The 17992-nt window shown below is 45.6% G+C and overlaps 1 protein-coding gene across 2 annotated transcripts in view; it reads right to left on the bottom strand.

The window, feature by feature from the left end:
* RNLS (renalase, FAD dependent amine oxidase) overlaps positions 1-17992 on the bottom strand; it is a 177760-nt gene that overhangs the window by 65907 nt on the left and 93861 nt on the right. The gene's annotated exons all lie outside the window — the stretch shown is intronic.

The following is a 17992-nucleotide window of genomic DNA, read 5'->3' as shown; positions in this document are numbered from 1 at the left end:
TTTAGTGTAAAAGACATTTTATAGAACAATTGAAAATGAGAAATGAAGGGGGGGAAAGTATACATTGTAAATTTATCATGTTGCTGAGGGAAAGAACTGGCCACAGTGCGCACACACACTATATATATAGTATTTATATATATATTTGTTTGGAATCTTCAACACAGCACCATGAAAATTGTATCAGTGCCTTTTTCAGGATTTCATGTAACCTATTCCCGGTCTGATTCCCAATGCAGGCATCAGTGCTTCATCATGTACCAACTATACAGCAATATACGTATTCTGAAAAAGACACTGATGCAATTTTAATGGTGCGGTGTGGAAAACTCCAAACAAATATTTGAAAATATAAATACTACACACATACCCAGGGCTGCCACTAATAATGTTGGGGCCTGGGACTGACCTTCAGTACAGCGGCACATCGGCACACCCCCCTCGCACGCACGTACCCCGCCTCCCCCTACCTCCCCCCCAATTACCATTACTTACCAGCAGCGTTGGCACGGCATCTCCCTCCTTCACCGGACTGTTGGGAACGCACACTGCACAGTGCAGCCTACAGAGCGCCGAGCCCTTCTGTATTCTAGGCTCGCGCTCTGCAGGCTGCACTGTGTATTGTGTATTGTGTGTGCCTGGCTGGGGGGCCGCTAGGTGGGGGAGGCGATGTGCGGGTGCCGGGGCCCAGGACATCTAAAGAGGCAATTAGACTTGGGGACATGACCGGATTTGCGACAATGCAGTTGTGTGCCTTCGGATGGAAATGATGCAATAGTAGTGGGCATTCCTATGTAGCTTCTACCCATATTAGCCTATGGAGGTCATTCTGGTTGACTCGCAAAGCTGCAAAATAAATGCCGCAGGTACGAACACCCGCCGATTTTCCCCCACACAAGCGAATGAATGTTTTGCATAAACATGCATTCACAGCTTACATGTGGGGCAGAAATCATTCGATGGTCGGCGAACATCAAATGGATTCTAATGCGTTTGCAAATCCCTTTCTAGTGACTCTGATTTGCGGTGCCCTTGTACGGGAAGAGGGCGGGCAGCTGACATCCGATGACCTGAGCTGTCTGCCCCTGACACCCGCATCACGGCCGAATTACCGGGGGGAACGTCCGTAATTTTCATGGGAATGCCTATGCTTGCTGCCCCACGCCGCACTCCTCAATGCAGGCTCCGTGTGAACGGGTCGGTGACTATACAAGTTGCCGGGTCCATTTCCAAACAGAGCCTGCACATGCACATAAGTGCTTATGCGCCTGCACAGTAGCAAAACATCGCTCCCCTGTGCGAACATGCAGGGGAGCGATCAGACTAGAGTGACCTCCTGTAATTGATAGCAACAGCAATCACAAAAAAGCCAAATCTGAATTATCCCCATTGTGTAACATTTGCACTAAAGTACTTTTGCTTTTGTCATTCCTCCAAACAGTTGGTCAGACCTGGACTTTACAAAGTCATTAATTAAGAGACCCTGCGGTTGATTTGTACCATTTAGCTTTGAAGAACATTACTAATTATATATCACCTTACGCCTCAAGACAAACAGCTGAGTACCTTGTACTTTATTGTAATACCAGTAATTGTGCTGGCTAAACTCAATCCTTAACACATTGTTCACGCTTCATTAGAACTCTTTACTTTATGGATAATAAAATTAAAATGATTAACACAGGACTGTATGATACCGCAGAATTAGGGAAGCCAATCCCAGAGCATTTTTTCAATCCCGGGATTGAAAAATGCCCAATCCCGGGATTCCCGGGATCGGCTTCCCTAATTAAAAAACCCGCCCCGGCCGACCCCGCATATTTACTTACATGTGCGGTGCGGTGCAGCCGGGCGGGTGGTCGGTGAAGCTGGGCGGTCCATTGCTGATGCCGGGAGACGGGCGGGAGGCGGCCATTTCACTTCAGGAGCCGGGCAGGGAGGTGTGCGGGCGGCCGGGCAGGCATCCGGGCGATGACAGAACGGGGCTGCGCAGCTGCTTGGCCTGCGCAGCGTGACCTCTGGCCTCGTCACGCTGCGCAGAGCCACAATGCCGGGACAGGAGTAGTCGGGCAGCGTCTGAGCACTTGCTCAGATGCTGCCCGGTATTAGACTGCGCATGCGCAGTCTAATCCCGAAATCCCGGGATTGGAAACTCCAATCCCGGGATTGAAATCCCGGCGTTTTAGGGGCCAAATCCTGGGATCCAGCCGATCCCGATCCCGGGATTGGCCACCCTACGCAGAATGAGGTGGTATTTAATGGATTTGTTTCTAGTTATGAACAATTTTGGGGGTTATTCAGACCTCACTGCATGGCTGCAAATTCGCAGGCCAGGTGACTATGGATGGACAGTGTACTGTGTACAGCCCTCAGTACACATGCATGAGGCCGTCCTGCGATAAAATCCTGCTACATTTTTCCTCGCTGGCCATATGCAAGTTGATTGACAGAAAGCTGGCATTTGGGGGGTGGTAAACGGCCATTTTCTGGGAGTGTCAGGGAAAACACAGGTGTGCCGAGGCATTTGAGTGGAAGGAGTCTGACGTCAGCTCCGGCACCGATTAGCCTGTTTATAATGCAGCCGCTGAGTAAGTCCTGGGCAACACACAGATTACACACAAATCATTAGAATGTGGGAGTAGTGCGAATGTATGTGCAGTGAATCGCTGATCCAGCTAATTTTTGCAAGCTGCGCTAAGCAATTCGTAGGCTTGTACGGGGTGGAAGTTCAATCTGGTGGAGTGGAATATACCTGAGGGCTCTTCAATTTAGCAGAGCAGCGATCAGGTCTGAATAACCCCCTTTTTGTGTATAATGTAGGGTACACACCACGATGACCCGCTCACGATGCATATCGTGAGCGGGTCGTCAGTGTCTCGTCCGACCCGCTCACGGTGACACGGGGGGGCACGACCCGCTCATGATGTGCACCGTGAGCGGGTATGATCCGATGGCGACCTGCACCCGGCTGTATGGTCGTTTTTCAGATCCTACCTGCAGCAGGTAGGATCTGAATAACGACCGACCGACCCTAGATTGAGGGGATCGGGCCCTAGTCGTCCTGGTGTGTACCAGGCATTAGACCAAGTGTTGCTTAACTATACAGGTATTCCAAAACTCGGTCCTTCAGGCATTCTGAGGGCTATTTCACACGCCCTGGCTAACGCCGGGCAGCAAAACTCTGCATGGCCGTGCCATACATAGAAGTTAACAATAGACAGCATAGTGTTCTTTCACACGGGACGGTTACGGCCCAGCCGTCGGGTTGCAGCTGGATCTAACCACTGAAAAGGATGGCTGCCAGGCAGTGGTCGTCCTGTCCTAACAGATCAGTGTGGCTGACGGTGAAGGGGGCCTTTCATACACAGCGATTGTTGAGTGTCCGGTTTTAGCTCTACCCCACCCCCAAAATGACATCACTGTAGTTCCAAACCCCAAATTTACACAGCAAAGTTTGACCATCTTTTTGCCTTCAGGTTAAAACCGGTGTGTGTGTAAAATAGTCCTGAGGGTCCTTTCACACACACACCGGTTTTGACACGGTGTAAAATGTAGTTAAATATTGAAGCTTGTGTCCTTTCACACTGCACGGACACGGCCCGGTTGCCGGGATAAAGCGGGAAACATTTACTGAAAGCTATTTCAAACGCTCCGGCTGACGCAAGACAGGGAACCTCCACATGGCCAAAAGCCGTGCCATACACAGAAGTTTAAAATGGACGGGACTGCCTCGGCCCCGCAGCCATCTTTTCCAGTAGTGACATCTGACTGCAACCCGGCGGTCAGGCCATGACCATCTCATGTGAAAGGACACCATACTGTCCATTGTTAACTACTGTGTACTAACAATGAACAGTATTGTGTCCTTTCACACGGGACAGTCATGGCCTGGCCGCCGGGTTGCAGTCGGATGTCACTACTGGAAAGGATGTTTTTTGGCCGTGCAGAGGTTCGCCGCCCGGCGTCAGCTGGAGTGTGTGAAATAGCTATGACTTGCCCGGCTGCTGGACAGAGTCCCTGCCGTCACTGCAACTCAGTGAATAGCGAATGTCTATGAGTCCTATCTCACACACCGACTTTTTACGGAGTTGTAGCAGTCCAGAAATCCATTTTCACTATCATTTTTTCACCACCCAACTGTCCCTTGAAAATCGGGACAGTTGGGTGGTGTGGCATTGTAGGTGTGGTAAACACAGTCACATATAAAGAGCAAGTAAAGCCATTATTTAACAATAATAAATACAAGTGTACAGTGTCTATGCCAACCATGTGGTCTGACTATGATGCGGTAGCAGGTGCCAGGTTTTAAGAGTCTGTAGGACTATAGGGTAGGACTATAGGGTCCCTTGATGGTGGGCTACAAGCATAAATGCATGAATCAAACCATGAACTAAAACTCCATTCTTTATTTAATTATTTGTGCATTAAGGTGAGTGAATTTACTATGGAGAGTGCTGGGTTCTCAGTTTTTTTATTTATTTGAGCAATACGGTCACAGACTACTGCACCCAAACACACACATATACACACACATACCTACACATATATAACATATATACACTTTTAGGGGGTTATTATGGTTGATTCGCTCGGATGCGAATTTGCATCCTTGCAAGTCAACCAGATCACGCTTTGAGAATGGTGCGTACGTTCGCACTGGCTGAGAATGGAAGTTTTACATAAACCTCCAGTCACAGCCTGCGGGGGAACACCCACATGGTCGCCGACCATTCTGAGGGAAGTGGGCGGGCAGCTGACATCCGGTGATGTCAGCTGCCCGCCTCCGGCACCCGTGTCATCGGCCCATTAGCATGAGATCTATATTGCAGTGTAGAAATAAAGCAGTCAGTATTTTCCCTGCACAGAAACAAAATAACTCACCCAAATCTAATTCTCTCTGCACATGTTACATCTGCCCCACCTGCAGTGCACATGGTTTTGTCCATTTGAGAAGGAATTTGCCTCTAAGAGTGAACCAGAATAGGGCCCATAATGAGGACACTTTGATTCATAATTTGAGTTTTCACAAACGCACTGCAAACTCCGTGTGTCAAAATGTTTTCTTTCAAGTCTTGTGGCCCATTAAATCTAAAAATATTGTTGTTTAGATTTGATAAGTAAATATTTTGCTATTCGCTAAAACAATGCATTCGAATTTAAATTGAAAATCCACTTTAACTAACAATAACATATGTGATGTATACTAACAGTACAGAGATTAACATACAAATTATGGTCAGGTTGGAGGCTATTTATTTTATTAGTAATTGCTCTTCCTTCGATCGTATGAAAATGTAGCCACTACCGAGAATATATCCTTAAAGTTCAATACTGAATTGCTAAATTAACCAGACCTCTGGAGCATTTTATGCATCCCTCGCTGTGCGAGGAGCTGTTAAATATTTCCAGATAGCCAATTTAATGGAAGTAGATGACAAGGACAGGATGACATTGTTAAAAGATAATTACTTAGCGCTTTACAAGACATTTTTTGGGAGACCTATATTGTATAAACAGTTTCACTGAGCATATTACATGGTAATGTACCCTAAGCAATTTCATGCTATAGAGTTGGCTTTTACATTTCTGGACTTTATAGTTAGTAAATCTGGAGTGGATATTTTCAGCATGACACCAATAAATAGTTGTGACTAGAAAATGGAAAATTAAATGCAGTTATGTATCGTCCAGTTGACACGTTCTATATCTGCAGAAGAACACCTTGCAAATGCTATCTGCCCCCTGATCCTGATGTGTGCAATGGTAGTACTATAGTACCTGCCACCGGACACCTACCCATAAACTGTTATCTACAGAAACAGGAGCATCAGATCAGACAAAGTGGTGATGTAAGTAGGATAATCATATTTACATGTATAAAAAGTTTACTGCTGTGTGCACAGCCATGTATTAATTTACAGCACACCGCTTTTGGGAATGCAAAGAAATCAATAACCAATCAGGGTTTATAGTAGTTTGGCTGAACTGGAGTGCTTTAGCAGCGCTAGATGTCAGGTAAGATGAAGGACCACAGATCAACAGCATCTTGCAAATACAAATGCAATTCCTATGCAGATCATTTATAGTACCCAGGAGGAGGCCTAATGCAGCCCACACACGCACCGATTCCAGCTTAAATGGGCTTAACTAGCACACACAGCATCGCATCGTATGCCTTGTGCATACGATGTGCATGCGATGCGATGCGATGCTGTGCTAGAAAAAGCTAGTACAAAAAGTATGTGCAACACATACTTTTTGTACTGTACGATGAGGTGCCGCGGGAGCGCGCACCCCATCGTACAGCATCGCATCGCCGGCATCGGCGCGTGTGTGGGCTGCATAACTGCGGAAGCACAATGGTGTAGAGTTTATGTGGTGCCTGTACTGTGGGATCAATTATCTGCCACCAGCTGCCAGTATCTAGATCAGGCATGTCCAGCCTGTGGCACTCCAGCTGTAGTGAAACTACACTTCCCAGCATGCCTTGCCAATAGTTTTTCTATTAGGGAAAGTTAAAACTATGGCAAAGCATGTTGGGATGTGTAGGTTGGACATGCCTGATCTAGATTATGCATACTTGCCTATCCTCCATGAATGGCCGGAAGGCTCCTGAAAATCGGATCCCCCTCCCGCCCGCCCCAGGAAGGTGGGCAAGTCTCCTGTATGCTCCCCAAAGCCCCCGCCTCCCCCAGACCAGCTGAAACAAATTCCGGAATTCATGGGTCCGCGGGAGTGGGCGGGACTAAAATAATGCAAATTGCATAATTTTAGGCATTGTGACGCCAACCTTCTCTCCGCAGCCCCGAAGTACAGATTCTCCCAGAAAGGCAACTTCAAAAGTCAGCGAGTATGGGACCATGACTGTGAAATAAACAATAGACAATTGACAGGTCTGTCTTAAGGAGCCCATACACGCTCCGTTCTGGGCATCCGTTCTGTACTTTTAAAGTACATATCGTATCGCATGCCTTGTGCATGCAAGTGATGCGATACGATGTAAAGCTAGTACAAAAAGTATGTGCAGCATATACGTTTTGTACTGTACTATGAGATGGGCGGGAGCGTGCATCTCATAGTACAGAACGGACGTAGCACAGAACGGAGCGTGTATGGGCTCCTTTAGCATATCTCCACCTGAACTCCTACAGGATTTCATATAGGGACTCTTGAGTGTTTTGTTGTTTACTCCTGGTGATATGTCCCTTACAAAGTCATTTATGTGGATTCTGTTATTACATTTTGCTCTTACTAGTATAGTGTTAAATTACTTAAAAAAAAAAAAAAAACTGTCTGTTGTCAGGGCTGCCATCAAGAAGAGACTTCCAAGACTGGAGTCCCGGGCCCAAACGGAGGGTCAGATGCACTACGCTACCTGACATTTTTCAAACACAGTCTGTGACATGGCAGGTAGGAGCTGATTGGCTGGTTGCTTATCACTCTCCATTTTATCACTTTTGAAGCTTAGTACATCTGGCCCACATAGAGAGAGAGAGAGAGAGAGAGAGAGAGAGAGAGAGAGATAAAGCGCACACGACTCCCATAAGAGGTGGTAGAGGCAAATACAGTAGAGCAATTTAAACATGCTTGGGATAGGCATATTGATATCCTTACAAAGAAATAAGGAACACATATGGTTTGAGGTAACATGTTTAAAAAAAGTGGTTCTTATCTGCCGTCAAATTCTATGTTTCTATGTCCCTAGCTTCTACCATATCATCTACCGTATGTCTGTATGCACATTTTCCTTCCTCAAAAGTACTGTAGGCCAATTATCCAGACTGTGGCAGACTTTATAATCTTTGACAAGCAGTGCTTTTAGAGAATTTTAAAGAGATTGAAAAGTCTTCCACAGTCCTGATGAATGGAATGCTGAATGAAGTACATGTAAACCTTTTGACTGTCAACATAATGCTCGTGAGGACCTAATGACCCTGTCGACATGGGCCTAACCCCATGTCGACCTTGTGGTTGCAATCCAGCACAGATTTGAGTGCTTATTGTTGGTTTTTTCTGCACTGCAGCTACTTCATACGAGGGGGATTACCAAAAACCCCTCAAAAGACCAACAAAAGAGAAAGATTTTAAGCAGGAGGAAGCCTCTGAATCTGGAGAAAGGCGGAGAAACGCGTAGAGGGACACGGGGAGATTGTTTTGGCAGCACTGAGACCGGAACCGGTGTAGATTCTCTGAAAAGACCGCAAGTATTGGATTGCACCAGCGGTCGGAGCAACCCACTGGGGACTGGAAGCCGAACCCCCCACTCCAACTAAGTATCTATCAAAGCATTATTCACCACTAATATGTGCACATAAGTGGGGACATAAGACTATGTTAATGCAAAGTTGAAGCTAACTAATCTACAGTAATAACCATTAAGGATTTAGAACTGAAGACTGCATGCATATACTAATCCTTCTAATAGAAAGAGCAAGGGGAATTGTGTGTAATTTATGTATGTGTGTCTTGTCTGTGTTGCTGGCCAGAACATGTTAACATTTTAAATAAATATATTTTTTATTATTCTGCACAAGCGCTGCTTAAAATCTTTCCCTTTTGCTTCATGTGGTTGACTTAATGATTCATATATGTATTTCACTCCTGTAGCAGACATTGGCAGATTTATAATGGGTGCAATGTGCAAAGACTTCTGGTACACACTGCCTCTCCCTCTCTTCCTCTACTTGTTACCCACTGCGGCCTCCCTCTGGCATCGTCTACTTTCTCCCCATCAACCATTCTCTGGTGTCCTCCCCCGCCTTTGCCTCTCATTGTCATTCTCCCCCGTTTATGTACTAACTCTCTGTCTCCCACTATCTCTCCGTCACCCACTGCCTCTCCCCTACATCACTATATAGTGTTCATTCTAGCACCTGCCATATTTGAAAACCCATGCAGTTATTCTTCCCTGTCTGGGGTGTCGCTGTCTGCTGTAGTGCTTCTAGCACAGTGTGGTCTGTATATCAGCACTGATACCCATCACCTATCTATCCTGTCATCCTCTGCCCCTCCAAAGTATCACCCTCTTTCCATCATACAAAAACAGCATTCCTTTAGAGGCCATGGCCCTTGTTGTGAGGCAATGTCCCCTTTTTACAGGGAGCCTTCAGAGTGCACAAGATACCCCCGCACCCTACCTCTTCTTCTGTCATTATTTTCTGGATGCCAGGTAATTTAATTCCTTTTTATGCTTAGCTGGAGAAGGTGGAGAAGGTTGTATCAAGCTGACTTAGTAGATCATTTAATATAAGTTCCACCTGTATATTTTTAATGGCAGAAAATGACTGAGCTTTATCATAATACAGAATATACTGGGATTCTGTATTCAGGCATGCCAAAATTTCTTGGTAGCATAGCTCTGTGAGGAGAATTCAAACAAGCTGTTTCATCATTACAAGATATTTATATAGCGCACACATATTCCGCAGCGCTTTACAGAGAACATTTTAAAACTCACATCAGTCCCTGCCCCAATGGAGCTTATAGTCTATATTCCCTACCAGATATACAAGCACACACAATCATTCTAGGGTTAATTTTGTGAGGAGCCAATTTACCTACTAGTATATTTTCGGATTGTGGTAGGAAACCGGAGTACCCGGAGGAAACCCAAGAAAGCACCGGGAGAATATACAAACTCCGCACAGTTATTGCTGGGTACACACCAGGACAATTTGGGCTCAAATCTCCTGATTTCGATGTGTCGTGTGACTGATTGGATGTAAACAGAGCAGAATCGTACCTGTTTTCAGTACGATTTGATCCGATACACGTTCCCGCGGGTCATCTGTCGAATTGGAGATTTTACCTACTGCAGTAAATATTCGTCATCTACACTGGATTGGGTACAGATCCTGTGCATAACGTGTGCAGTTTGTGTGCAGTTTGTGTACTCCAATCTATCGTGAGACCATCGTGCGATTTCAAAAGAAATACATTTCACGATTGTTGCACGATCATGTTCTGTCCTGGTGTGTACATTGGGGACATGGTGGGAATGGAACCCATGACCTCAGTGCTGTGAGGCAGTAATGCTAACCATTACACTGTCCGTGTTATGTGCCTCTAATTACTAGTGCTCTTACTAATTACAGTAGACTTAAGTGTATACAGATGGCTTTTTGTAAGACAAATAATGCAGGGTGTTTATTACAATTTCCTTAAGCATTGTCATGATTCTGTCTCTCCAGGTGTCTTGTCTTTGTAATTATAGACAATCTAATGGCTAAAAGCACCAGTTATCACCTTATCACAGCAAGTAGCTAGTCTACTCCTATTATCACAAAGGGCTTAACCCGTTCAGGTACAATGTCTAGCCATGCTCAACAGCCCTAGCGCTAGTAGCAGATCCAATGGTGAGCCACTTTAAAATTAGCATTACCATTGTTCAAAATTCAATAATAAAAAAAAAAATGCAATTTATTTAAACATTTTAACCAGACTGTTTGAGTTGCAAATAAAATATTTGGACAGCAAAAGGTTAAATGAGATCGTAGAATTTGTGACATACTGTAGTGACCCTATGGCCTTATACATGGGATGAGCTGCCTCTATAACACTCTATAACAGTGGTTCCCAACCTGGGGTACTAGTACCCCTGGGGGTACTCTGCATACCAGTTGGGGGTACTTGAAAATAATATTGGTAATGGTGGAAGATGAAAAAAAGTATTTCGATTGCAGAAGAAGACCCATTGCCATGGAGAAGAACCATGTTTTGTCACTTACAGTTCTGTCTTTAGCGTCATCAGCATCATCAGTGTCTCCTGGTGCTTTTGCCTGACCAGCAATCCATGGGGAGCTTCCCATGCTGCCCTCAGACATCAGCAATCACCTGCCCTGTGCTGACACAGGTGAAGGAAGCAGTGGCATTAATCCTACAGGTGTTAGTGGGAACCCTGGAGACAATACACAAACAGCGGCCAGACATGGAAGGGCACGATTCCTGTCCGTTACTCTTTAATATAAGGATAGGCATACCGCTCACTTCCTCTACACTTGTAAGTTCTGTCTATATTTCAAATTGAGAGGGGGTACTCTTCAATAAAAAGCCTAATCAAGGGGTACGGGAGAGAAAAAAGGTTGGGAACCACTGCTCTATAACACTACTGACAGCCAGCTGAAGGACATCATTGTAAGAGGGTACTGATCCAGAGAAGTGAGGGATTCTATTGTTAATAAAGTAGCTTTCTTATATATCACTTTATATCATACACAATGAGGAATAGGGAGACTACAGATGGAGCGCTGCTCATTCAGGCAGGGGATGGTGGAAGATTCGCCAGCCCTCCGCCAGCCGCAGCTGCGTCCTCTTAGAACGGGGCTCCCCCCGGGTCCCCGCCGGCTTGCCGCCAGTCCCCGCCGCGTTCCCTCCTGCTCCCCGCTCCCCCCCTAACCCTGCCCGTCTCCCTGAAGCAATGACGGGTAGGGTTTGCGTCCCATCCCGCCCGGTAACTGGGATGCACGTCCCAGTCAGATGGAGTGCCGGCGCACCAGCGGGGGGCGGTCTGGTGAGCCCCGGAGCTAAGCGATAGGCGCTCCATCTGTATATCATTTTTTTCTAAAATAGATTTTTTTCTTTTATAATTTTATTACTGTATATATTACCATTCACATAATCATGTTTGTAAACTTACCACACGTTAATTAACAATCACAATGTCTAAGCTGCAAATTACTTTGCATAGTAAATGTAAATGTAATGTAATGTTCATGTCTGTCTAGTCTTTCCAGGATATCCTATGCACAATGCATCTGTTTTCCATGCAATTTGGTCAACTTGGATCCATTCATTTTATTTATCCTGTTAAATTATAAGTATTATGTATGTCAGTATATGGACCTTATACGTATGCCTTGAAATTTGGTCAATATTTGCATCCATGTACGCTAATCCTATAGACCAATAGCCTGACAGAAAATGCTCCCATAGGCTGCTACAGCTCCGAAAATATTAAATCAAATAAAGAGGAACATTTACAGAGCTAATATAGAGATGACAGGTATACCTGCTTTAATTAAAAAGTGTCCAAATATCTTGTGAAAGTTCATCAAAATTCTAGTTTGCCAGAATATGGTCAGCCAATATAATCTACACTGATCAAATAAGCCTTGCTTTTTTTAATGTAAGCTCTCACGAGCAGGGCCCTCTTTCCTTATGTGCTTTTCTTTCTCTAATACCCCTTTCACACCAGCCTAACCCGGTACTACCGCTGTTGTGAAAGGTACCCGGGACAAATTACCGGGCTAATTTGCTGGCAATCCAACCCGGGGACCTGGCTGGTGTGAACGAGGTAGGGTATACTTACCCGGGTTGCCGGTCCTTGGTGTGCTGTCCAGCCGGGAATCCACGCAGGCGGCGGGTGCAAATGACGTGACTGGTGGAGGATGATGATGACGCAGCTCTCCGGCGCTGGAGACCTGTGTCATCTTCATCTGCCGCCTGTCCCGTCTGTGTGGATCCCTGGCCTGCGCGGAGGACCAGCAACCGGGATGAGTATTCTTACCACCTCCGCCGCCATCCCGCCGACTGCCCTCCGCCGCCATCCCGCCGACGCCACTGCCCACCTCCTCCCCACCTCCTGACGGCCTCCTTCCCACCCCCTTCACAAACCAGAAAATGCATGTACATTTCTGGTGTGAAAGGGTCCCAACCCGGGAATGTCATTGCTTGTCCCGGGAATGTAATTCCCGGGTTTGTCCCTGCATTTCTGGTGTGAAAGGGGTATAACTTAAACCCTCTTTGATGGCACCAAATCCTGTGGTGTTCCGCTACCCAGATACTTATTCCAGTGTCCTCTGCTGATGCAGCTATGGTTATGTACCTGTACTTGTCCTCAATTGCATTCAACTGTAAGTCACTGTTTTGTTTATTAATTTATGCACTCTGTAATTCGATGCTGCAGATCCCTTGAGGCGCTATAGAAATAAGTGATAATAATAATAATAATAATAATAATAATAATAATAATAATACATACCTCACAACTTTCTGGGAGATGGAGGCAAGACAGAGCGATGCGTGCCGAAAAAATGTCGGGGCGTGGCCTAATTAAAGGGCGTGGTCTAGACGCGCGGCTCTCCCGCGAGGCCACATCCCCGTTTTGACGCTATGGGGGCATGACCCAGAGGCTCAGTGAGCCTCTAGACATGCCCCCAGCCCCTTGGCTGCGGGAATAGACGCTGTGCGCGTGTGCACAGTGTTTATTCACTGCTGCTCAGCAGCCAACAGGGGGGACTCCCAGCAGCCCCCCTCGCTGCGGGACACTGCCGGCCGCGGGAGGGACGCGGGAATGTCCTGAAAACCAGGACATTCCCGTGGTTTTCGGGACTGTTGGGAGATATAATAATAATAATAATAATATAATAATAATAATATAGCTACTGGTTTGTTGAATGTTAGGGTGCTGTGATATTTTGTATTGGTATTGTATAGAGCATATGTTAAGTTCTACTCATTATAGCAATATGTTCATTTACTGTGTGTTACTGCATTTTATCAAGGACGCACGATCAAAGTTTGGCAACCAATATTGCAGCTTATGTAGGTGTACATATAACTATTATAACTAACATGCAAAAGAAATGATAGAAAATGTTTTCCCATTCCTCTTTCTAAATTGTGTTACTTAAAATCGAACTACACTACACTACTCATACTGGCAGGATTTCAATTCAACACAATATGCCACAGAGCATAGCCGTGGTGCCTGGCATCGCAAGTTTTCCACTGCCCGCTATGGGCATGTAAATGAGAATTTGAGACGCAGGCTGGCGCAATGCTTCATTCTGGCAATGTAGGCAATTGTAGCCCCCATACACTGATTAAATTAAATTGTAATTATTGAATTGTATAAAGTGTGATTACATGTGTATAGTTATACACAGAACTACCCAACACATAGCAATCAAATACAGATCCTGTGAAGACAGATGGGGAAAGAAAAAAAACTCACAGAGGACACATTCCTAGCAGAGTTAAAAGAGGACATGACCTAGAATAAGAGGACATCTGGCAAAGCTATAGACAAACTGTGCCTGTGAGGACATTTGGTGTGCCCACATTATACATACAAGAATATACATACATGTTATGTAAATATATATACTGTAAATTAGAAGGAGCCCCCTAGCAGTTTTATGACCATATGAATTCAGAAGGCTGGAGTTTGGCTGCCTTTATACAGGAAAACAGGGCTCTAGTGAACCACATGGATGCACTGAAGCTGTATGGTCACTTAACTCAGTATACAATCATTAGGCACTATTAACCCCTTCAGTGGCACTCCCAAATCTGGAAAATTCTCGGGAGTGACACTGCTTGCACTGCCTCTTGTTGGGCAGTCCCGCTGAGCTGAGCACTGAGATCAGCGCCGCACTCTGCATCAGTGGCTACCTGGCTCCTGCTCCCCGGCCCTGCCTCCCTCCCCCCGACAGTGTGCAGCGTGACCTTGTAAAGTCACGCCGCACACAGCCGGTTGCAGCTGCGGGCAGGGCCGGGCAGCGGCGGATGGAAAGTTCATCCCCGGGGGCTGTAGTGGTGGGGGGTTTTTTAGGGAGCGCTCCCCAGAAAAAAACTTGCCCAGTGGGGAGCACTCCCTAAAAAAAAAACACCACTGAGGGGGTTAAGGTCAACAGGTCTTAGGTCGACACCTGAAATTAGATTGCGAGCAGGGCCCTCCTACCTCTATGTCGGTTTATTACTACACAGTTTGTTTTATCACTGTTTCCAATTGTAAAGTGCAATGGAATTTGCTGCGCTATATAAGAAACTGTAAATAAATAAATAATAATGCTTGTGTCAACCTTCAGACCCTGTCAACCTAACCCATGTCGACCTTCAGTGGTCGACCCATACCCCTTAACTCCTAGGTGGACAGTCATTAGGTCGACCACTATTAGGCGACAAGCAGTAGGTCAACACATGAAAAGGGTCGACATGCCTTAAGCCGACATGGTCAAAATTTGGCACAAGCAAAAGGTCGACATGAAAAAGGGTCGACATAAGTTTTAGGGGGGGTTGTGCCTATGTTGACGTAGATAGGCATGGACATCAGGACATCATATAAATGTACCTCGTCCCCTGGCTACGCTCAGCAGACCATTATACTTGTCCTCCACTGGAATGGTAAAGTATGAACAAGTCCTTTTTGGAAAAAGGAAAAAAACAAACATGAAAACCTCATGGTGATCTAATGCATGTCGACGTTTTTCATGTGTTGACCTACTGTCTGTCCACCAATAGTGGTCAACATAATGACCGCATACCATTATACATAGATTAATAACGTGTTCACATACGAGGTTGGATCAATAAGTACCTGTGTTTGAAGACAGGTGGCGTTGCTGAGGAAAGTTGGTATTACTGTCGTGCACTACCATCTTTCAAACAACGCCATACCAAATTTCAGATTGATTCATAGCTTAGTTTTTATTTCCACCACGACAATGCACCGGCTCCCTCATCTGGAATTGTTGCGGCCAAATTTCATGAGTTGTGCTATGGATTGTTTTTTTTTCCCCCAGGGAGACACATTTTCAGGTTAGGAAACAGAATGAAGTCGCAGGGAGCCAAGTCGGGCGAGTACGGTGGATGCGGAACAATTCATAGCCCAATTCATGCACTTTGGCCGCAACAATTCCGGATGAGGGAGCTAGTGATTTGATCCACCCTCGTACAGTATATCGGCTCTACGTCTACATTGTTGTAATATAATAGCTGTCATACCTGGAATAGTTTTTTTTTTTTAAATCTATTTCTCCACAAAAAAACAAAACAGTTCTAAAGATAAAATAAAAAAATAAATAAATATATACATAAATAATTGTGATAATAATGAACTAACTATTACAAAAGTTTATTTCCTTTCTAGTGTCATATTTTACGACATATGGTTGTGATGTCGTCTGTAACAAATACCGTTTTCTTTATATTCATTAGTCAACATTTGCAATTACAGTCGCCGACCACATTACAGCTCCTCGCTATCCCACAGTAAAATGTGCGAGTTACAAGTTCATGGCTCTGCAACAATTCAGTGTGTAATTATTTTAATCAGCTACAAAACATTTCTTTCAACTTTGTTTAGACAGTCTGTAGCAAAGCAGAGAGACTATATGGTGTCAAACGTAGGGCTGGTTGCACACAGGAGCCTTTGAAGATTGAGAAAAGTTCCAGTTTTCTACAGTGCACCCATATGATTATTATGTCCATGGGTTTATTTTGAAGTACGGTATACAGGATGCACATTGTATGCTGCAAATAATGAGCAGAAAGCAGATCAAATGGAAAATGTGATGATATTTTCTGAGCTATTTATCAAGTGCATAGAAAGCATATCTGTGTAGCAGCACAGTGACTGCACGGCTAATGTTACACGAGGACATAAGCTGCACATTGTGTGGTTCCAGGTGTTCCCAACTACTGTATATTCATACAAAGATCAGCGACTGTAAAGGAACAAGCCCGGCCAGCTGACATGTTGAGCTGCAGTTGTTGTAACACAAGCACTTGTGCATGCTGAGAATATGTATTTAGGTTCTCTGATTGTGCTCTGCAGATGTAAAGTGAACCCCAATATTGTGCCCTTGGTACTTGTGTAGTTTCACGGCGCCATACAATATCGCATGCAATCCGATCGCACTCGATTTTCATGGAAAATGGGACCTTTTCATACCCCCACTATCCAACTATGCATGGAGTTGATTTCATATAGTGTGGCAAGCGCAGCGAGCCACCGAGCCCGAAGCGTGACGAGCCTAGCGAGCCCCGCGAGGCTACGCAGATGACGTTACATGTATTGAGCGCCGCAAGTGACGCGCAATACATGTAAACTAATCCGCCTCTGCTCGCCACGCTTCGGGCTCGGTGACTCGCTGCGCTCGCCACACTATATAAAATCAACTCCATGCATAGTTGGATAGTGGGGGTATGAAAAGGTCCCATTTTCCATGAAAATCGGGTGTGATCGGATCGCATGCAATATTTTATCTGGCGCCGTGAAACTACACAAGTACCATGCCCTTTATTGCAGTATGGAGTGATACACATATTATAAACCCTTGTTGCTTTTTCAGGTTACACATCTCCCCTGCTCATTCTTTCTATCCATTGCCCTTGTCCTTTGCCTTTCTTATTGTTATATTAGCTAGGCAACCGATGATGCGTGTAAAGCTAGCCCCTCCCACTGCAGTCGGAAGCGATACAGCGCAATTGTCCAGTGTGGCAGGGTGTTCTCCCCAAAGCAAATTACGTTGTCCAATTCAATCTGATGTCCATGCACTTGCAGGTATTAAGAAGAGTACATACGGTAGATATGGCAGCTGCCGATATCGATTTGATATCGGCGGGGCGCCGGCATCTGCTGCCAGGGAAGAAGGGATGGCACCGAGGGAGGGAGGGGGACTACATCCCTGTCTCTAGAAATATGTATGGTCTAAGATAAAAAAGTACCTCTGGCCCCCATTCTAAAACCACCTAAGCATAACAGTACTGTACCTTAGCTAGAGTAAAATATGGACTGTTTGATACTCATTCTAAAAGTGTAGTAATGCCTGAAGGCAGGGCCACCAAAAGCGCAGCTGGGCCCCGGTAAAAAAAAAGGGGGCATGGATAATGGGAGTGGCGTGGCCATGCCCCTGTAAAAAAAAAAAAAAAAATCAAATTAGCAGGGGGTGCGAGTTGTGTATGGGCGGCCGACCAGGGAGAGAGAGGACAGGCTGCTGCTGCCTCAGTACACGGCATTGAGCAGCATGTGCTGAGCAGGGGAGAGCAGTTGTGCTGCAGTAACAGCCTGTCTTCTCTACTCCACACTGCACGGCTCCTTACAACAAGGAGGGAGCGGTACCTAGGCACCTCCGGCAGACCTGGGCCCGGTTAAAAAGCAACCCCGCCCCCCCCCCCCCCCCCCCCTATCAACGGCAATGCCTGAAGGGACAAGTGGCAATATGTTAACATCACTCAGCACAGGATAAAGGAATATTAGTTACTGCAG

The sequence above is a fragment of the Crinia signifera genome, chromosome 6, assembly GCF_055691185.1.
Source record: "Crinia signifera chromosome 6, ASM5569118v1, whole genome shotgun sequence".
Lineage (NCBI taxonomy): Eukaryota > Metazoa > Chordata > Amphibia > Anura > Myobatrachidae > Crinia > Crinia signifera.
Note: the sequence above shows the minus strand (reverse complement) of the source record. Positions and strands in the feature narration are given on the sequence as shown.